Here is a 23,222-nt window from a genome sequence, read left to right on the forward strand (position 1 = left end):
GAGCATCACACCCACATATCCCATTCTTTACTTTGCCATTGTTTAGTGTCATGATAACTTTAAAGGGACTGCTTGAATTTCTAATCTTCACTCAATGAAAACAAGGTTTTGTACTCTAGTAGAAAATTTTCTTCCTCAATTCAAAACAAAACAAAAACAAAACCCCTCTAACCCAACAAAGCCCTAAGTTTTAAGAAATAAAATGATGAAATAAGAGAATTTGGAGATACAAAGTTAAGAAGACACTTCCTCTTTTAACCCCTTGTTTCCCAGACTCTATTATGGCTATGGGAGAAAAATCAGCAAATACTGGTTGCTAGTTTATAACTTTTATGGTGGACAGAATGTAGTTTGTTAGATGTTATCACTCAACTAGTTCCGTTTCTTAGTAATTCCATAATTTTTGCTGCCAACTTATTTAAGGTAGTGGGCCATTAATGGGTATAAGCTTATTTCTTTACTTCTTTTGCTGCACTTTACAAGAAGCAGTATTTTAGAGAAGCACAATGGGAAATAATGATTTCAGTACATTCAGGAGCAATGCTAGTGTAGGCATTGTGGACAGTGCCACAGTTTATCCCAGTGAGAAAACAATCCCCTTACAAGAAGTCAAACAGTCCCTGAGCAACAGGGAAATTCTTGGTTTGCTTCCCACCCTTCAGTAGATCTGGGCAATAGGAGGTCTGGGAGCCCAGATAAATTTACACTGTTTGCTATTCCTGCTATAGCAGGAAGCAGCAATTTCACGTTGTGTGTTTCTCCTGCCCCTCAAGTCCCATAGGTCCGAATAGCTATGAGACCAGGTGAATGTATAGAAATAGAGGATCTTTGTCAAAGCTGAGGAAGATTGACATTAGCCAGCCACAACTTTATGAGGGGATTGATAGCAAACCAGCCCAATATTTGCCCTGGAGGAAGACTTTATTTTTGGTAGTGGTTAGGAAACAAGTCTGTCCTTTGGCCAAGAGGAGGATGCTATCTTTAACTTCCCAGGCTGCTTACCATGGAGACATCCTTGAAATACAGTGCTGAAGAAGAGTTTTCATAAAGCATATAGAAATATCATGAAGCATTACCTCCTGATTCTCTCCATGATGAAGTCTAATGTTATTAACCTTAATTAGCCTATTTGTAGGCAATGGTAAATTCGGTCACTCAAAAGAATTAGCTTTGGTCTCTGCTTTTCAAAAACTGAGTACACTTTAATAGAAGAATAAAATAAATCTTGATGTGAAGAAGCCCACACTGTTTGCTCGTGCATTATTTCAATTGCAATTCTGCCACCATTACCCCTTTGGCAATGATCTTACTGAGTAACACTGGAATAAGAGACCAACTGATACCAGAGTTTTAGTCTTACTGTTACCAAAGGTGTGGTCCAGCTGCTCACCACTCAAAAGTCAATAAACAGGTAAGGTTGGTGGAAAGGAAAGTTTGCTTTGTTTCAGAAGCTAGCAGTCTAGGGCAGAGGGCTGATTGCCCCACCCCGCATTGACAATCACTGAGCAAGAGATTTTAAAGGGAAGTTTCATGGGTGCATAGGTGGAGGGAGGGGGCTGCATGCAGAAACAGCACAGTCAAATCAAACAGTCATCTTGAAAATGATCATGCTGTAGTCTGATCAATATCATCTTGATTGATTTAAGTACAGTTAGTCAGTTCCAGGGTCAATTTGTTCTTATTTTTTTGAGGCCATTTCTCAGAATTGTGGCAGCTTATATCATAGCTACAGTCTAGTCATCATGTAGTTAACTACTTCCATCTGTTTGGAGTTTCAGTATAATAAAGCTCAAAGTATATGACTCAGGATATTAAATATATAATCCTTGAGGAGGAACTGAAGATCCTTGACTTCGCTTAAAGACTAAAATATTATTACTTAGTCTTGTCTGACTGTTTTTCTTTGCTTCCGCATTTTGTCACTTTTCTGACTAAACTTTTTCTTTGGCTAAAGTTTACCCACAGAAAAAAGGCAGGTGGAGGACATGGTGAGCAAGGACCTACTCTGTTTCATTGTTGCTCACCTTATTATTAAAGGCCTCATCTGTATGGCATGTCCTTTGGTGGTCATTCTTATACCTTGTTTCCATCACTAAAGATCTGTCTTTACTCCTATTTCTCAGTGTCTGTTGTCATTTTTGTTCCTTCAGTCTTGTTCTTCCAATACCCTGACCACCTAGGCTAACCATTAGTGACTGTCCATGGATTTATGTGGATCCACGTCTCCTGTTCAGTTCAGTCACTCAGTCATGTCTTTGTGACCCCATGAACCACAGCATGCCAGCCCTCCCTGTCTGTCACCAACTCCCAGAGTTCACACAAACCCATGTCCATTGAGTCAGTGATGCCATCCAACCATCTCATCTTCTGTCACCCCCTTCTCCTCCTGCCCTCAATCTTTCCCAGCATCAACGTCTTTTCAAAAGAATCAGCTCTTAGCATCAATTGGTCAAAGTATTGGAGTTTCAGCTTCAGCATCAGTCCTTCCAGTGAACACTCAGGACTGATCTCCTTTAGGATGGACAAGTTGGATCTCCTTGCAGTCCAAGGGACTCTCAAGAGTCTTCTCCAACACCACAGTTCAAAAGCAGCAATTCTTTGGCTCTCAGCCTTCTTTGTAGTCTAGCTCTCACATTCATACATGACCACTGGAAAAACCATAGCCTTGACTAGATGAACTTTTGTTGACAAAATGATGTCTCTGCTTTTTAATATGCTGTCTAGGCTGGTCATAACTTTCCTTCCAAAGAGGAAGCATCTTTTAATTTCATGGCTGCAATCACCATCTGCAGTAATTTTGGAGCCCAGAAAAATAAAGTCTGCCACTGTTTCCACTGTTTCCCCATCTATTTCCCATGAAGTGATGGGACTGGATGCCACGATCTTAGTTTTCTGAATGTTGAGCTTTAAGCCAACTTTTTCACTCTCCTCTTTCACTTTCATCAAGAGGCCCTTTAGTTCTTCTTCACTTTCTGCCATAAGGGTGGTATCATCTGCATATCTGAGGTTATTGATATTTCTCCCAGCAATCTTGATTCCAGCTTGTGCTTCCTCCAGCCCAGCGTTTCTCATGATGTACTCTACATATAAGTTAAATAAGCATGTCTCCAGGCAACTCTTAATTAAGAGAAATCATATGTACACCTCAAAGTACTACTCATTCCACTTCAGATTCATCCTTGAGGAGAGAGACAATGTTTACATGCACGGTGCCAGCATTCCTCAGACAAGTGTATACATAAAGCCCCATGAGGACAGTATTGGTGAACTGAGGGGAAGAGGCAGAGGTACCCAGTGCAGGGGCAGAGGTGGTGTTAGTGTGTGAGATACTTCATTATGCCAGCAAGATCTGCTTAAATTCAATATTCAGTGTTCTCACTTGCACATAATATCAGGATGCTGCTGTATGTATTGCACATTTTAGTTTTGTGGATCAAAGCTTAAGGGCAGTTCAGAATTAATGGTCTCTTGGCAACTTATATTCAGACTAGTCGCTGTATTGCTCAATAGAAAGTCTGGGGCTATATCTCAATAAGAGACTAGTAATCTAGAGAATACTGTTGTTACTTTAATGTAGCTTTCCAGAAGCTCCATAGAGCAAGCATGTCTGCTACAGAAAATGTAAATAACATTTTATCTGTTGAATTAAACCAAAGTGACAGAGTTCCTTGGGTACCAATAAAAACTGGCGATAATAGAATATCTGAAAGATGGTCAAAGGAACTGCAGGCTATGATGTCCAACCTAAACAATCCCATAAACTATTCTTTCCCTGCACAACCCAATAACTGTTTTAAATTGTGTGGAAAAGAATATTAATGAGCAAGCAAGCTCAAGTCAGTTTCACCACTGGAATAATAATTGTGAACAAAATGTAAGTGGAGGAGTTTGAATAGACTAAGCCAGGAATCTACCCGCATCAGTTATTGTCCAGTCCCTAAGTTGTATCTGACCCTTGTGACACCATGGACTGCAAAAAGCCAGGCTTCTCTGTCCTTCACCATCTCCTGGAGCTTGCTCAATGTCCATTGAGTCAGGGATGCCATCCAACCATCTTAACTTCTGTCATCCCCTTCTCCTCTTGCCCTCAATCTTTCTCAGCATAAGGGTCTTTTCCAAAGAGTTGGCTTTTCACATCAAGTGGCCAAAGTATTGGAGCTTCAGCTTCAATATCAGTCCTTCCAATGAATATTCAGGACTGATTTCCTTTAGGATTGACTGATTGAATCTCCTTGCTGTCCAAGGGACATTCAAGAGTTTCTCCAAAACCAAAGTTTGAAAGCATCAATTCTTTGGCAATTAGCTTTCTTTGTGGTCCAACTTCCATATCCATGCACAACTACTGGAAAAAACATAGCTTTGACTAGATGGACCTTTGTCAGTAAAGTAATGTCTCTGCTTTATAGTATACTGTCTAGGTTTGTCAACTTTTCAAGAGTCTTTTAATTTCATGGCTGCAGTCACCATCTGCAGTGATTTTGGAGCCCAAGAAAATAAAGTCTTCACTGTTTACATTGCTTCCTCAGTTATTTGTCATAAAGTGATGGGACTGAATGCCATGATATTAGTTTTTTGAATGTTGAGTTTTAAACCAGCTTTTTCACTCTTCTCATTCACCTTCATCAAGAGGCTCTTTAGTTCCTCTTTTCTTTCTGCCATTAGAGTGGTATTATCTGCGTATCTTAGGTTATTGAGAATTCTCCCTGCAATCTTGATTCCGGCTTGTGATTCACCCATACTGTCAGAGATAATACTAAATGGTGACCACTTGATATGTGTTCTCAAAAGTTTGCATAACTCTGGAAACAACATTCTTCACACACACAAACACATATTTAATATTAACAAAAAGTAACAAATAAATCCATTTTCATCCAGGAAATATGCTATTAAAAAGCTAAACAAAACAAAACTTTTTGAACCTGGATAGCCCCTTAATTTGAAAAATGTATGAGGACTTAAAAACTTCCATCACTGAAATTTCTGTTAACCTGTAACTGCTAACTTGCAGAAGTATCAGTTAGAACCAGACATGGAACAACAGACTGGTTCCTAATTGGGAAAGGAGTACATCAAGGCTGTATAATGTCACCTTGTATATTTAATTTATATGCAGAATAAATCATGGGAAATGCTGGGCTGGATGAAGCACAAGCTGGAATCAAGATTGCTGGGAGAAATATCAATAACTTCAGATAGGCAGATGACACCACTCTTAGGGCAGAAAGTGAAGAAGAACTAAAGAGCCTCTTGATGAAAGTGAAAGAAGAGAGTGAAAAAGTTGGCTTAAAACTCAGCATTCAAAAAACTAAGATCATGGCAGCCAGTCCCATCACTTCATGGCAAATAGATAGGGAAACAATGGAAACAGTGACAGACTTTATTTTCTTGGGCTCCAAAATCACTGCAGACGGTAACTGCAGCCATGAAATTAAAAGATTCTTGCTCCTTGGAAGAAAAGCTCTGAACAACCTAGACAGCATATTAAAAAGCAGAGACATTGCTTTGCCAACAAAGGTCCATCTAGTCAAAACTATGGTATTTCCAATAGTCATGTATGGATGTGAGAGTTGAACTATAAAGAAAGCTGAGCACCAAAGAATTGACGTTTTTGAACTATGGTGTTGGAGAAGACTCTTGAGAGTCCCTTGGACAGCAAGGAGATCAAACCAGTTCATGCTAAAGGAAATCAGTCTTGAATATTCATTGGAAAGACTGATGCTGAAGCTGAAACTCCAATACTATGACCATCTGATATGAAGAAGTGACTCATTTGAAAAGACCCTGATGCTGGGAAAGATTGAAGGCAAGAAGAGAAGAGGATGACAGAGGATGAGATGATTGGCTGGCATCACTGACTCGGTGGACATGACTTTGAGCAGGCTCTGGGAGTTGCTGTTAGACTGTGAAGCCTGGCATGCTGCAGTCCATGGGGTCGCAAAGAGTCGGACATGACTGAGCAACTTAATTTAACTGAACTGACTATCTTGGAGATAGTTTGGGAAATACTGAATAGGAGAAATTAGTATTTTTATTGCTATATAGGACAGTTCTATAAAGAAACACCTGTAAACATTTATCCACCTGGTATTTGATGACAATGACTTTAATTCAGTGGTTTATTAGAGTAATTTGTGATAAATTATTTTTGCTCATGCCCCAGCCCTAGTGAGTATGATTATATCAATGCAAAGGTGGAAACTGGGTTGAGAAAAAAAATACATATATTTAATATTTGTTAAACTATCATTTATTTAATTGCATAAGTGATTCCTCAGATAATGTGAAGTTTTAGCTTCAGCTAACATTTTTTCCACATGATAAAATAACAGAATTTTTAAGTGGCAATGAATGTACTAATTCAAGTACACAGAGATTCATTTCCTTGGATCAGAGGGAAAAAAATAAAAAGAGCTATTCATGATATTCAGAGCAACTGTTAAGTATTTCTTCATATTTTTACAGTTTGTGGATCACTGGAACACAACATTCAGAGCTCTATGAAACTGCCTTAATGATAACTGCTCATGCACTTAGTGCTTCAAAATCCTTTTGAATATAGAAATCAATTATGTGAACAGGTGCAACCAAGTAACTAGGTTTCATGCTCACTGGGATATCACAAACATTTAAATTTGATAAATTTAATCTATAAATATGTTCCTTCATATACAACAATAAGTTAATATACATTCATGAAAATACAAATATAGAAATCAAGGCCTGGAAAGTGATTAAGATTTCTTTTTAGCAAAGTGATGCAGTAATTTCAGCTCCATGCAAAATTTTTCTAAAGATGAAATCAACATTGAGGCAAAATAGGCTAAATTATTTTTACCAACTATATAGTATTTGCTGGTATAAAATCTGGTTATTTTGTTAATAAGAAAAGTAAAACCAAAAAATACATTATTGAATTTCTAGAACCAAGCCTTTTAAAAACATATATGCATTACATAAAGTACAGAAAAAAATGTATGATTCACTTTATCCAAATGTTAAATAAAATTAGATTTCTAAAAGTTAGTTTCTTTTAGTTAAAATAAACTTTAAATTAAAAATAAGCAAGTATTTTTAATTTGTAACTAGAAAACTTATCCCATAGAGTAACACTGTACTGATTCTGATAAATGTGATCCACTAAAATATTCCCTAGGAGAAATGATAGAAGTAAAAAATAAAAAAAGTAAAAAATGGCACTTTCTTTATTAACTTTAATACTTTTGAAGTACTTTTGAATACTTTAAGTATTCTTAATTCTAAGAATATCTGTGTCTAATTTAATCTGACATTGAAATAAAAAGAAAATTGAGTAGTATATTATAGCTGTTAATAATATGAGAAGAATAACTTTATTATCGTGTTCTCTTAATAAAACAATATGATTAGAATATATAAAGTTATCTAAAGTAGTAACTGGTATTTCAATTGAAATATTTTTCAAAAAATACTGCAGACTCGATAAAACTGATCTATAAATCTTACTAGAGTTTACTAAAACAGAAATAAAAGAAGCCATGTCCTCAAATATCTCTGAGCCAGGAATCATATATTTAGAATCAAAATCCTGTGAAATAATTCTTTCAATATTTTTTGAAGTTCTGTTATCTGACACAGTGGGTATAAGAAATAGGCTGTTGAACCATTCTGAGGTCTCAATAAGTGTCTGAGTTCTCTATACATGTCTTAAAGGTGTATGCTTGGCATTATTTTGCCCTTAATTCATTTATTAGTATATTTGACTTTTGTTGAAAGTAATATTATGACAGTTAATTGTATTTTTGAATATAGTATGTTCTGAATACTTTATATTTTCTCTAATATCTGCTGGACACCTATACTGTTCTTCATCTCTCTCAGTCTATACCTTACCGTAGAAACAAATCAGTTGGCACTTTGATTCTGCATGGAAATCCCCTATACCAAATCCTCTAGTTCTTTATAAATCCCCTTTTCTGTGTTACCACAGTTTCTATGTTATGACGGTGTTGGCCAGTGTTCTCATTCTACGTAGCATAGGTCCCATTCTCCTCCAGCTTTGGTGTCCTTCAGGAATTCACTAATGGTCTTCTTGAGGAGCTTCCAGTTTTCATTTACTTCCTAATTCCAAAAGGAATGTCGCACATGTAAATTGTAGCATCATCCTACATCTAATTTCTGTTCCTTGTTTACTGTTTTGTAACTAGACAGCTCAATACTTCGTGGCCTAAAGTAACAATGTTTTTCATCTCACAACTCTGTGAGTAAAATGGACTTTTAGAGAGGTTCTTACCTGGTATCAGCAAAGTGCTTGCTGGTCCAGTAGTATCCAGTGCTGATGGAATATAATGTAGTATAGCTGCTGTGGAAGACAGTGTGGGGGTTCCTCAAAAATCAAACGTAGCATTTCCATACAGCCCAATATTCCCACTTCTGGGCATACCCATATGAATCAAGAAGTGGAGGCTAGAGCAGGTATTTGTGTTGCTGTTGTCATTCAGTCAATAAGCTGTCTCTGACTCTTTATGATCCCATGGACTATAGTATGCCAGGCTTTCCTGTCCTTCACTATCTTCCAGAGTTTGCTCAAATTCATGTCCAGTGAGTCGGTGATACTATCTAATCATCTCATCTTCTGCCGCCCTCTTCTGCTTTTGCCTTCAATCTTTCCCAGCATCAGGATCTTTTCCAGTGAGTCACCTCTTCGCATCAGGTGGCCAAATTATTGCAGCTTCAGCGTCAGTCCTTCCAATGAACATTGAGGGTTAATTATTCACAATAGCCAAAAGGTATAAAGGATCCAAATGTTCATCAGTGGATGAATGGATAAACCAAATGTGGTATATACATACAATGAAATACATTTCAACTCTAAAAAGGAACAAAATCCTGACATATACCACAATATATAAGAACCTTGAAGACATTAGTCTAAGTAAAATAAGGTGGATGCACAAGGGCAAATATCATACGACTCCACTTAGATCAGGTATCTAAAATAGTCAAATTTATAGAGACAATGTAGAATGGCAGTGGCCAGAATCTAGGGATAGAAGAAATGGAAAATTGCTGTGTAACGGTACAAAATTTCAGTATGGAACACAAAAACTTCTGGAGATAGATGGGGTGGTAGTCATACAACAATATGAATGCACTTAATGCTGTTGAGTTGTGCACTTAAAAATGGTTAAGATGCTAAATTTTATGGTTTATATATTTTACCACAATAAATAAACTGGGAAATGTTACGCCTATATGTTCTCAAATGAAAAGATATTCAAATCATATAATTAAATAAAAATATTTAATGAGAGGAAATTCCCTCGTGATCCAATGGTTAGGACTCAAAGCTATCACCGCTGAAGGTGAGGGTTCAATTGCTGGTTGAGGAACCAAGGTCCCACAAGCAGTGATATGTGGCCAAACAAACAAAATATGTAATGAGATATATGTTAAAAAGAGATAACATTTATAAGAAGTACCAAAATGATGTGAGAAAAGAGATGAGATTTTGCTTTTGCATTTGCCAATGCATTTTTTTTTTGTTACAGTGCTTACAGATTGAATCTTTTAATGATAATGCATTTGTATCTTTTAATTGGAAAAGGTCAGTTTTCATTCCAATCTCAAAGAAGGGCAATGACAAAGAATGTTCAAACTGCTGCACAATTGCACTCATTACACATGCTAGCAAGGTAATACTCAAAATCTTTCAAGCTAGGTTTACTTGCCTCCTATGGAACCTGTATGGAGTTCAAGAAACAACAGTTAGAACTGAACATGGAACCATGGACTGGTTCAAAATTGGGAAAGGAGTACGTCAAGGCTGTATATGGTCACTCTGGTTATGTAACTTATATGCGGAGTACACCATGCACAATACCAGGCTAGATGAAGCACAAGCTGGGATCAAGATTGCTGGGAGAAATATCAACAACCTCAGATATGCAGATGATACCACTTTAATGGCAGAAGGTGAAAAGGAAATAAAGAGCCTCTTGATGAAGGTAAAAGAGGAGAGTGAAAAAGCTGGCTTAAAACCCAGCATTCAACAAACAAAGATTATGGCATCTGGTCATTTCATGGCAAATAGAGGGGGAAACAATGGAAATAGTAACAGGCTTAATTTCCTTGGGCTCCAAATTCATGGTGAATGGTGACTGCAGTCATGAAATTAAAAACCACTTGCTCCTTGGAAGAAAGGCTGTGAAAAATCTTGACAGTGTATTAAAAAGCAGAGATGTTACTTTGCCAAAATCCCCAAAAGCTATGATTTTTCCAATAGTCACATACAGATGTGAAAGCTGGACAACATAAAAGACTGAGTGATGAAAAATTGATGCTTTCAAACTGTGGTGCTGGAGAAGACTGTTGAAAGTCCCCTGGAGAGCAAGGAAATCAAACCAGTCAATCCTAAAGGAAATCAATCCTGAATATTCATTGGAAGGACTGAGGTTGAAGCTGAAGCTCCAATACTTTGGCCACCGGATGAAAAGAGCTGACTCATTGGAAAAGACCCTGATGCTGGGAAAGATTGAAAGCATTAGAAGGAGATGAGAGAGGACAAAATGATTGGATGGCATCACCAACTCAATGGACATGAGTTAGAACAAGCTGGAAAATAATGAAGGACAGAGAAGCCTGGCATGCTACAGTCCATGGTGTCACAAAGAGTTGTTCACGACTTAATGACTGAACAACAACATATAATTAAAAAGAAAATGAGTTGACAATGAATAAATCACACTACTAATCACAGTCACCAATATAAAGCACACTACTTTCTGATAAATGCACACATATAATAACAAAGAAAAATCATTTAACTGCATGAAATACTTGAACAGTGATTTGAGAAATTTAGTCATGATTTATTTGTATATTTCCAAGAGTATGTGCATATTTCCATTTGGTATGGACAGCCAGAAAACTGAAATTAAGAGATAGGGCATTGATTAAGAAAGCTACTATGAAACTACTACTTTTCTCATTTTGAAACACCCTTGTGCATAACCCATCCCTTGCATACACAGTTGATTTTTCTGGAAATAGAAAACAGGGAAACAAAAAACACTAGAAAGGAGAAGCTAGATGCAAAAACTGAGAAAGAAATGTTAGAGACTTTGGTGGTATATGAACCATAGAACACAAAATGCCAGTGGACTTCAATGTCAAATCAACTTTTAGGTTATAATTGTCTTCATGTGTTTGCTGATCTTAATGTAATAGTGTAATACCACTGAAAGAACTAATACTCGTAGCTACACCAAGTTGCTCCATACTAAGACCTTTAAAAATGAAGATGTCCTTTGCTTTGTTTGGATCACTGTATTTGAGCATCTATTCGATACTTCTAAACCCATTTTAATCTGAGGACACAGTTCTATCTACTTGTCTTACATTCCTGCCAAATCTATCTGATATATTTCTTTCCTTAGAGAAGCTCTCTCTTCCCTGCTTCCAAAGGACCAGTAAAAGTTGGACGCTCTTATCTAATGTTTCTGCACTGGTAGTATCAGAGGTGGGAAGATTCTGTAAAAAGTAGCTCAAAGTTTTCATAACTAACATCTCATTAATCATTTTACCAAAGAAGTGGTATTCTCTTATGGGAGCAACTTATAGAAATATGTAGTCATTCAATTATTTCATGAACTATGGTAAGTTTAAGAACATAAAAGATTGCAATAATGCTTTGGGACTTATTGCAAATCATGTTATCTTAATGCCAACTCTGTCCCCAGATAACAATGATGTATTCCCAAAATGTTAAACACAGTGCAGTTGAGAGTTGTATTCTGCGGAAACAAGAATTGGATGAAAATATTATTTTCCCTAAAGAAGTCACCTGGTTCTATTCAAATAATGTGGATCTAACGAGTTAAAAAGGTAAAGTATGTTGAAGAGAAAAAAAAAAAATCTGAAGTGAAAAATACCAGTTTGATTAGATAAACCTTTCTTAACACTGCAACCCAGAAATGGGAACTGGAAAAAAAGTCTCTCCCTCCTACTACCTTCTCCTCCCTTCCTCCCTCTCTCCTATATCTGAGTGTTTCACAGACACAGGATCTGAATATTATAGAGATATGTATCAGAAATAGTTATGTAGAGCAAAATCACTCTTAACTACTTTTAACTAAACAGCATTTGTGCCACCTTAATTTATCCATTTTATCTCCAAAGTATAATAGCTGCTCACAGCATGCTGTATGACCATATCATTTGTTATGAGGGAAAAGCAAAACAGTTATCAAGTAACATGTATGCCCTGGAACTTCAGATTCCATCAGTTAAATTCTATAATTATCTAGAGTCAGTTATGTTTACAAATGATATTTGTAGGTGTTTCAACAACAAAGATAATTAATTCCATTTGTAAAAATATACATAATGCTTGTTTAAACCAAATAAACAAACCTCAAATGTAAATTACTAATGAACTTACAAATGAATGCTTACAATGGAAGAAAGAGAACTGTAAAAGTTTTGGGGAAAAAAATCACAAAGGCTAGCAGGATTTTTTTAAAACAGTTTTCTCTACGCGAGCACATGTTCTTATACCTATCATTGTCTCACATGCCTTGAGTAAATACTGTTAAGTTCTGAGTAATTATAATGAGTCTATTTTGATTGTTAGTGACACAGTTCAAGCTTTTGGAAAAATTTTTATCATCCTTAAAAATGAAATAATTTCAGAAGAAGGAAGTATTTTCTTCCTTTGTGAGAATGCAGCAGCTGCATTTCTCCTTTGACCATGAAAGAGGGAATCTGGATTACAAACAGCAAAGGGCAAAAGTAGGCAGTATTTGAAGAAGCAGAAAATATTAAGAAGAGAAGCAGAAGCAGACTTCTAGTTCTGCAGAGAAAACTAAAGATGCAGAAGATATTAAGAAGTGGCAAGAATACACAGAAGAGCTATACAAAAAAGATGTTAATGACTTAGATAACCATGATGGTGTGATCATGCACCTAGAGCCAGACATCTTGGAGTGTGAAGACAAGTGGGCCTTAGGAAGCATCAGTACCAACAAAGCTAGTGGAGGTTTTGGAATTCCAGCTGAGCAATTTCAAATCCTAAAAGATGATACTGTTAAAGTGCTGCACTCAATATGCTAGCAAATTTGGAAAACTCAGCAGTGGCCACAGCACTGGAAAAGGACAGTTTTCATTCCAATCCCAAAGAAAGGCAATGCCAAAGAATTTTCAAACTATCACACAATTGCACTCATCTCATATGCTAGCAAAGTGAAAGAAAGTGAAAATTGCTCAGTCATGTCCAACTCTTTGTGGACTATGCAATCCATGGAATTCTCCAGGCCAGAATACTGGAGTGGGTAAGCCTTTCCCTTCTCCAGGGGACCTTTCCAACCCAGGGATCAAACCCAGGTCTCACATATTGCAGATACATTCTATACTAGGTAAACCACAAGGGAAGCCCACGTGCTAGAAAAGTAATGCTCAAAATCCTCTAAGGTAGGCTTCTACAGTAAGTGAATCAAAAACTTCCAGATGTTCAAGCTGGATTAGGAAAAGATAGAGGAACCCGAGATCAGTTTGCTAACATCCATTGGATAATAGAAAAAGCAGGAGAGTTCCTGAAAAACATCTACTTCTGCTTCATTGACTACATTAAAGCCTTAGACAGTATGGATCACAATATACTGAAAAATTTTTAAAAAGATGGGAATACCAGACAACCTGACCTGCCTCCTGAGAAATCTGTATGCAGGTCAAGAACTAACAGTTAGAACCAGACATGAAACAATGGACTGGTTCCAAATTGGGAAAGGAGTACGTCAAGGCTGTATATTGTTACCCTGCTTATTTAACTTATATGCAGAGTGCATCATGCAAAATGCTGGACTGGAAGAAGCACAGGTTGGAATCAAGACTGCTGGAAGAAGTATCAATAACCTCAGATATGCAGATGACACCACCCTTACAGCAGAAAGCAAAGAAAAACTAAAGAGCCTCTTGATGAAAGTGAAAGATGGGTGTATAAAAGCTGGCTTAAAACTCAACATTCAACAAACTAAGATCATGGCATCTGGTTCCATCACTTTATGGCAAATAGATAGGGAAACAGTAGAAGCAGTGACAGACTTTATTTTTCTGAGCTCCAAAATCACTGCAGATGGGGACTGCAGCCATGAAATTAAAGACACTTGCTCCTTGAAGAAAAAGCTGTGACAAAATTAAACAGCATATTAAAAAGCAGAGACATCACTTTATCGACAAATTCCATATAGTAAAAGCCTTGATATTTCCAGTAGTCATGTATGGATGTGAGAGTTGAACTGTAAAGAAAGCTGAGCACACCAGAAAATTAATGCTTTTGAACTGTGGTTTTGGAGAAGACTATTGAGAGTCCCTTGGACAGCAAGAAGATCAAACCAGTCCATCCTAAAGGAAATCAGACCTGAATATTCATTGGAAGGACTGATGCTGAAGCTGAAACTCCAATACTTTGGCCACCTAATGCAAAGAACCAACTCATTGGAGTTGGAACCAACTCATTCCCCTGACGCTGGGGAAGATTGAAGGTGGGAGGAAAAGGGAACAACAGAGGATGAGATGGTTGGATGGCATCACTGATGGATGAACATGAGTTTGAGTAGGCTCTGGAAGTTGGTGATGGACAGGGAAGCCTGGCATGCTGCAGTCCATAGAGTCTCACAGAGTTGGACACGACTGAGTAACTGAATTGAACTGAAGATATTTGGGAGCCACTGAATTAACCAAACTCTCCTCTCCTTAGAAGCATCTTGCTATTTAAAACAATAAATCTTCTTACTGTTTGCATTTTTCTGTTACTCCTCTCTGAAATGATCCTAATGTAGTATATTAACAGTATACAGTATATAAACAGTATATTAACAGTTAACAGTATATTAACATTTGTCAAAGGTGGCTACAAATTCGACTACTTGGAGAATTTTTACAAAACAAACCAAAAACAACAAAAACAATATCTGAGCTGCATGCTAGACAAGGTTAACCATGATCTCCTGGCATGAGTAATCTTTAATTACCCTTTTTGGCTCCAATGTGCAGCTTTATTTGGGACCACTGAAGTCCATAGGTGAGTTTTCCCTGCAGAGCTCCATATCTGTTTCTTCAGTGGCATCTCGCTGGGGAAAATAGGACGGGTTTGGAGATTTGTATAAATTAGTAACCATCTTTTGAAATTTGGGGAGCAAGCTGCTCCTTTCTTCTGTGTTGGAGCACACTACTATTATCTCATTCTCTACATTGAACAAGCGTTAAGTTTGTAGAGGCTTCTCTGTGGTATTCTCACTGTCCACATCACTAAACTGGCAATATTCATGTTCTTAAGAAAATGTTTGTTTATGCTTTTAAGTTGCACATTATTTCTGACAGCTGTTCTGTGTTCATTGGGAAAGGGTAAGACCAGCACAAGGCTAGCCATATGTTCACTGAAGTGAAAGTGAAAGTTGCTCAGTCATGTCCAACTCTTTGTGACCCCATGGAATGTAGCCCGTCAGGCTCCTCTGTCCATGGAATTCTCCAGGCAAGACTACTGGAGTGGGTAGCAGTTCCCTTCCCCAGGAGATCTTCCCAACCCAGGGATCGAACCCATGTCTCCCTCATTGCAGGTGGATTCTTTACTGTCTGGGCCACCAAGGAAGCCCAATATTCATTAGGAAATAATTTCATTATTTGATAATGGTGATTATCTTAAGTGCCTGAAAGTCCATGTCAGCTTTTAGTATTTTTTAAAAAGTAAACCATCTTGGAAATTTACATGAATTTCACTGGGGAAAAAATGTTTCTGATTTTACTTTTTCAGCACCTTGAATTTTGGCACCTTTATTCTAGGTTTTTGGAAATCAAACCCCTGTTTTCCAAGGATATCCTGGATAACTGCTCTATTGATGTATTTGTTTTTCTTCTGTAGAACTGTTATTTTGTTTATATCTTCACTGTCAATTCAGTTCAACTTTTGGACGGACTGTGTTAAAGTAATGTTGTTGGAGTCTTTTCATATTTCATCATATATTATGAAATGAATTATATAGCCACTACAATAATGATGTCAGGGATAAGCTATGTGTTATAACTATAACTGTAGTGCTGTTTTTTTATAAGTATATTATAAATTATATATATATTATTAATACACTATATATAAAGCAGGCAGGTTGGTTGATAGGTGGAAAATAGATATAATATCTACTTAGAGTTTTTTTTTTTTTCTTAAATGAGAAAGTATCTCTCCATCTCTATAGGAAATTATTTTCAGAAAAACTTTTGATACTTGGGCAGATTTGCCTTGGTTCCTCTGGTACTTTAATGATCGAATTATATTATGCTAAGTTTTGAAAGTCCCAGTAGGCTTATCTTGGTGTGTTTTTATTTTATAACAGTTCATAGCCTGTGAAGATAGAACTGGAGCATCAGTTTAGGATGTGAACAGAAGCAATAGAACTGAGGCCAGATTCCTGTATTTATCTTTCAGTTTGTCCTGAAAGCCATGAATATGGTTTAGATGTGCCTGACATCCTTGGCAAAGCCAGCCACATCAGGGAGAGAGAAGTCCTACCAAGCCAGATGTATGCTGACTAGGCTGATATCCCTCTGCTAAAACCATTCACTTGTGGTACTTTTCCAGGGACTACTGGCCAAGAGATTGACCACAGTGAAGGAAAAGCTTCCAAGCATGCTTATGCTTCTCCAATTTAGGGATTATCATAGGGCTTTTTCATATTTATTTTATTCCTATAATTCAATCTTATTTTTGAAGGAGGGTTATTTTATGGTGAACCCTAGCATCTGTCTTTAATATGCACAGCCCAGTAGAAATCAAATTCAAATTTGTAGTTTGTGAAAGACATCTGCAGGAGTTTTCTTACTTTAATATTCTTTAGCAATTTGCATTGCTATTAGGGAACAAAATCATAAACATCTAGGCGAATCTGTAATATCTGTTTATGGTATACTTGTGGCTATTTCTCATTCAAGTACAATAAGTATATAATATTTCCTTATTATTAAATTATTGTGTTCACTTAATTATATATATTTAAAATTATGTCCAGAATTTCCAGAATTATGGCAAGGCAGAATATAGCATTTACTTTTAAATTTCCCTTTATTATACCATATTAACCTCTTTTATTTCAGCATTTAAAACAATTTATCTTACTCTTCCCCACAATGACTCTATAAGTAGATATGTTACAAGTATAATCTCTAAGTAAATGGGGACCCATTGCAATATTAATTCAATAGTGATAGAAATGTTACTGCCTCGTCATCCTTATATTACTTAATTATTCATTATGTACATATTAAATTATTTGAATTATTTTCATCACCACCTTATTTCATATTTATTTATTCATTTCAAGCTTGTTATGAAAGATTTAAAATATACAAAATTAAGCTAAAGAATATTGCTTTAAACTATGTGTATACCTTCCCTGGTAGCTCAGCTGGTAAAGAATCTGCCTGCAATGCAGGAGACCCAGTTTGATTCTATGGTCGGGAAGATTCCCTGGAGAATGGCATGGCAACCGACTCCAGTATTCTTGCCTGGAGAATCCCCATAGACAGAGAAGCCTGGTGGGCTACAATCCTTGGGATTGCAAGGTCGATTACGACTGAGCAACTAAGCACACATACATACATTATAGTAATAAGTTATGCACACATACCTTATAGTAATAAGTTATCCACACTAGCAACTAAAAACATGAAACTTTGTTAAACCCTCATGTGCCTTTATACATTTTTCCTTTCTTAAGCCAATGTTAGTGTAGTATCTTTAATTTTCAGTTTATAGTAAACATTTTGGTTTAACTATATAAAATTAAATTTCTATTAATGTATGATATTGTTGTATAAGCTATAAACGCAGTATATCTGGTATTATTTCACAGGTATTTCCAAAACAGTTTTTCTAATATATGAGTAAATAGGATGACTTAAATTAATGATAATATTGATTATTTTATTCTCACTAATAATTAATATTCCTGTTAGTTATCAATATAATTTATTTCCTTTTTATAATCAATAGGAGCTACCCCACGCCCGATGTCAGGGTTGGCGGCCGAGAGGAGTTACCCACATCCAAGGAGCGGCAGCTGAGTGGGCACAGGAGGGCCGAGAGGAGCTACTCCACATTCAAGGTCAGGAGGGGCGGCCGTGAGAAGATACCCCTTGTCCAAGGTAAGGAGCAGCAACTGCGCTTTGCTGGAGCAGCCATGAAGAGATACCCCACATCCAAGGTAAGAGAAACCCAAGCAAGACGGTAGGTGTTGTGAGAGGGCATCAGAGGGCAGACACACTGAAACTATAATCACAGAAAACTAGCCAATCTGATCACTGGACCACAGACTTGTCTATCTCAATGAAACTAAGCCATGCCATGTGGGGCCACCCAAGACGGCCAGGTCATGGTGGAGAGATCAGATAGAATGTGGTACACTGGAGAAGAGCATGGCAAGCCACTTCAGTATTCTTGCCTTGAGAACCCCATGAACAGAATGGAAAGACGAAAAGATAGGACACTGAAAGAGGAACTCCCCAGGCCGGTAGGTGCCCAATATGCTACTGGAGATCAGTGGAGAGATAACTCCAGAAAGAATCATGGGATGGAGCCAAAGCAAAAACAATACCCAGCAGTGGATGTGACTGGTGATAGAAGCAAAGTCCGATGCTGTAAAGAGCAATATTGCATAGGAACCTGGAATGTTATGTCCATGAATCAAGGCAAATTGGAAGTGGTGAAAAAGGAGATGGCAAGAGTGAACATCAACATTCTAGGAATCAGTGAACTAAGATGGACTGGAATGGGTGAATTTAACTCAGATGACCATTATATCTACTACTATGGGCAGGAATACCTTAGAAGAAATAGAATAGCCATCATGTCAACAAAAGAGTCCAAAGTGCAGTACTTGATTGCAATCTCAAAAACGACAGAATGATCTCTGTTCGTTTCCAAGGAAAACCATTCAATATCACGGTAATCCAAGACTATGCCCCGACCAGTAACACCGAAGAAGATGAAGTTGAATGGTTCCACGAAGACCTACAAGACCTTTTAGAGCTAACACCCAAAAAAGAAGTCCTTTTCATTGTAGGGGACTGGAATGGAAAAGTAGGAAGTCAGGAAATACCTGGCATAACAAGCAAATTTGCCCTTGGAGTACAGAATGAAGCAGGGCAAAGGCTAATAGAGTTTTGCCAAGAGAACGCACTGGTCATAGCAAAAACCATCTTCCAACAACACAAGAAAAGACTCTACACATGGACATCACCAGATGGTCAACACCGAAATCAGATTGATTATATTCTTTGCAGCCAAAGATGGAAAAGCTCTATACAGTCAGGAAAAACAAGACTGGGAGCTGACAGTGGCTCAGATCATGAAGTCCTTATTGCCAAATTCAGACTTAAATTGAAGAAACTGGGGAAAACCACTAGACCATTCAGGTATGACCTAAATCAAATCCCTTATGATTATACTGTGGAAGTGAAAATAGATTTAAGTGACTAAATCTGATAGACAGAGTGCCTGATGAACAGTGGACAGAGGTTCATGACGTTGTACAGGAGACAGGGATCAAGACCATCCCCATGGAAAAGAAATGCAAAAAAGCAAAATGGCTGTCTGAAGACAGCTTCCAAATAGCTGTGAAAAGAAGAGAAGCTAAAAGCAAAGGCGAAAAGGAAAGATATTCCCATCTGATTGCAGAGTTCCAAAGAATAGCAAGGAGAGATAGGAAAGCCTTCCTCAGCGATCAATGCAAAGAAATAGAGGGAAACAACAGAATGGGAAAGACTAGTGATCTCTTCAAGAAAATTAGAGATACCAAGAGAACATTATAAGATGGGCTCGATAAAGGACAGAAATGGTACGGACCTAAGAGAAGCAGAACATATTAAGAAGAGGTGGCAAGAATACATAGAAGAACTCTACAAAAAAGATCTTCAAGACCCAAATAATCACAATGGTTTGATCACTGACCTAGAGCCAGACATCCTGGAATGTCAAGTCAAGTGGGCCTTAGAAAGCATCACTATGAACAAAGCTAGTGGAGGTGATGGAATTCCAGTTGAGCTATTTCAAATCCTGAAAGATGATGCTGTGAAAGTGCTGCACTCAATATGACAGCAAATATGGAAAACTCAGCAGTGGCCACAGGACTGGAAAAAGTAAGTTTTCATTCCAATCCCAAAGAAAGGCAATGACAAAGAATGCTCGAACTACCACACAATTGCACTCATCTCACCCGCTACTAAAGTAATCCTCAAAATTCTCCAAGCCAGGCTTCAGCAATACGTGAACTGTGAACTTCCATATGTTCAAACTGGTTTTAGAAAAGGCAGAGGAAACAGAGATCAAATTGCCAACGTCCACTGGATCATCAAAAAAGCAAGAGAGTTCCAGAAACACATCTATTTCTGCTTTATTGACTATGCCAAAGCCTTTGACTGTGTGGATCACAATAAACTGTGGAAAATTCTTAAAGAGATGGGAATACCAGACCATCTAACCTGTCTCTTGAGAAACCTGTATGCAGGTCAGGAAGGAGCAGTTTCACTGGACATAGAAAAACAGACTGGTTCCAAATAGGAAAAGGAGTATGTCAAGGCTGTATATTGTCACCATGGTTATTTAAACTTATATGCAGAGTACATCATGAGAAACGCTGGGCTGGAAGAAACACAAGCTGGAATCAAGATTGCTGGGAGAAATGTCAGTAACCTCAGATATGCGGATGACACCACCCTTATGGCAGAAAGTGAAGAAGAACTAAAGAGCCTCTTGATGAAACTGAAAGAGGAGAGTGAAAAAGTTGGCTTAAAGCTCAACATTCAGAAAACTAAGATCATGGCATCTGGTCCCATCACTTCATGGGAAATAGATGGGGAAACAGTGGAAACAGTGTCAGACTTTATTTTTGGGGGCTCCAAAATCACTGCAGATGGTGACTGCAGCCATGAAATTAAGACACTTACTCCTTGGAAGTAAAGTTATGACCAACCTAGATAGCATATTTAAAAGCAGTGACATTACTTTGCCAACAAAGGTCTGTCTAGTCAAGGCTATGGTTTTTCCAATAGTCATGTATGGATGTGAGAGTTGGATGGTGAAGAAAGCTGAGCGCCAAAGAATTGACGCTTTTGCACTGTGGTATTGGAGAAGACTTTTGAGAGTCCCTTCGACTACCAGAAGATCCAACCATTCCATCCTAAATGAGATCAGTCCTGGGTGTTCATTGGAAGGTCTGATGTTGAAGCCGAAACTCCAATACTTTGGCCATCTCATGCGAAGAGTTGACTCATTGTAAAAGACCCTAATACTCGGAAGGATTGGGGGCAGGAGGAGAAGGGGACGACAGAGGATGAGATGGTTGGATGGCATCGCCGGCTTGAAGGACATGGGTTGGGTAGACTCTGGGAGTTGGTGATGGACAGGAAGGCCTGGCGTGCTGCAATTCATGGTGTCGCAAAGAATCGGACACGTCTGAGTCACCGAACTGAACTGAACTGATAATGTTCTTTGTTTAAAACAATGCAACTGTTTCTGTAACTTTGTATTTTCCAGTGTGCACATGGATGAGATTTATCCTGGGATTCATAAAGAATGATTAATTTAATATATGCATATTTATGCAAATGTTAAATTTCAGTACATATTGTATTATCATGTTTACAGGTATTACGTTTTGCCAGTTTTATAACTATCAGCTACTATTTTACTTTTGCTTTAATTTTGCTTTACTTTTACAAAAGAGGCTTAACATATATTCAAAGTTATTATTCAACTAAATATTTTATCACTTATTTCTTATTCATGGCTGCTCAGTCTTGTCTGACTCTGTGATCCCATGGACTGTAGTCCATCAGGCTCCTTTGTCTGTGGGATTCTTCAGGCAAGAATACTGGAGTGGGTTGCCATGCCCTCCTCCAGGGGATCTTCCTAACCCAGGGATTGAACCCAGGTCTCCAGTATTGCAGGCAGTTCAGTTCAGTTCAGTCACTCAGTTGTGTCTGAATCTTTGCAACCCATGGACTTGTGACATGCCAGGCCTCCCTGCCCATCACCAACTCCTGGGGCTTATTCAAACTCAAGCCCATCGAGTCGTGATTATATCCAACCATCTCATCCTCTGTCGTCCCCTTCTCCTCCACCTTCAGTCTTTCCTAGCTTCAGGATCTTTTCCAATGAGTCAATTCTTCACATCAGGTGGCCAAATTGGAGTTGCAGCTTCAGCATCAGTCCTTCCAATGAATATTAAGGACTGATTTCCTTTAGCATTACTGGTTGGATCTCCATGCTGTCCAGTGGACTCTCATGAGTCTTTTCCAACTGCTGCTGCTGCTGCTAAGTCGCTTCAGTCGTGTCCGACTCTGTGCAACCCCATAGACGGCAGCCCACCAGGCTCCCCCGTCCCTGGGATTCTCCAGGCAAGAACACTGGAGTGGGTTGCCATTGCCTTCTCCAGTGCATGAAAGGGAAAAGTGAAAGTGAAGTCTCACAGTCGTGTCCGACTCTTAGAGACCCCATGGACTAGCCTACCAGGCTCCTCCGTCCATGGGATTTTTAGGCAAGAGTACTGGAGTGGGGTGCCATTGCCTTCTCCATCTTTTCCAACACCACAGTTCAAAAGCATCAGTTCTTCAGTGCTCAGCTTTTTTTATAGTCCAGCTCTCACAGCCATACATGACTACTGGAAAAAAACATACTTTTGACTGAATGGACCTTTGTTGGCAATGTAATGTCTCTGCTTTTTAATATGCTATCTGGGTTGGTAGTAACTTTTCTTCCAAGGAGCAAGTGTCTTTTAATTTCATGGCTGCAGTCACTATCTGCAGTAATTTAGGAGCCCCCCAAAATAAAGTCTCTCACTGTTTCCATTATTTTCCCCATCTATTGCCATGAAGTGATGGGTCCGGATGCCATGATCTTAGTTTTCTGAATGTTAAGTTTTAAGCCAACTTTTTCACTCTCCTCTTTCACTTCCATCAAGAGGCTATTTAGTTCTTCTTTGCTTTCTACCATAAGGGTGGTGTTATCTGCATATCTGAGGTTATTGATATTTCTCCTGGCAATCTTGATTCCAGCTTGTGCTTCACCCAGCCTGGCATTTCGCATGGAAATGGAAAGATATACCCATTTGAATTCAGATTTCCAAAGAATAGCAAGGAGAGATAAGAAAGCCTTCCTCAGCAATCAATGCAAAGAAATAGAGGAAAACAATAGAATG

General features: G+C 38.1%; 1 long non-coding RNA gene across 1 annotated transcript in view; it reads left to right on the forward strand.

The window, feature by feature from the left end:
* Positions 1 to 21,643, forward strand: part of LOC145534808 (uncharacterized) — a 204,067-nt gene extending 182,424 nt beyond the window's left edge. The window contains exon 3 of the long non-coding RNA XR_014075010.1: positions 18,020 to 21,643. This is a non-coding gene — a long non-coding RNA (uncharacterized LOC145534808). The remainder of the gene's footprint in view (positions 1 to 18,019) is intronic.
* Positions 21,644 to 23,222: the final 1,579 nt, after the last annotated feature.

This window comes from Giraffa tippelskirchi, chromosome 1 (assembly GCF_054371585.1).
Source record: "Giraffa tippelskirchi isolate mGirTip1 chromosome 1, T2T-mGirTip1v1.2.pri, whole genome shotgun sequence".
NCBI classification, from domain to species: Eukaryota; Metazoa; Chordata; class Mammalia; order Artiodactyla; family Giraffidae; genus Giraffa; species Giraffa tippelskirchi.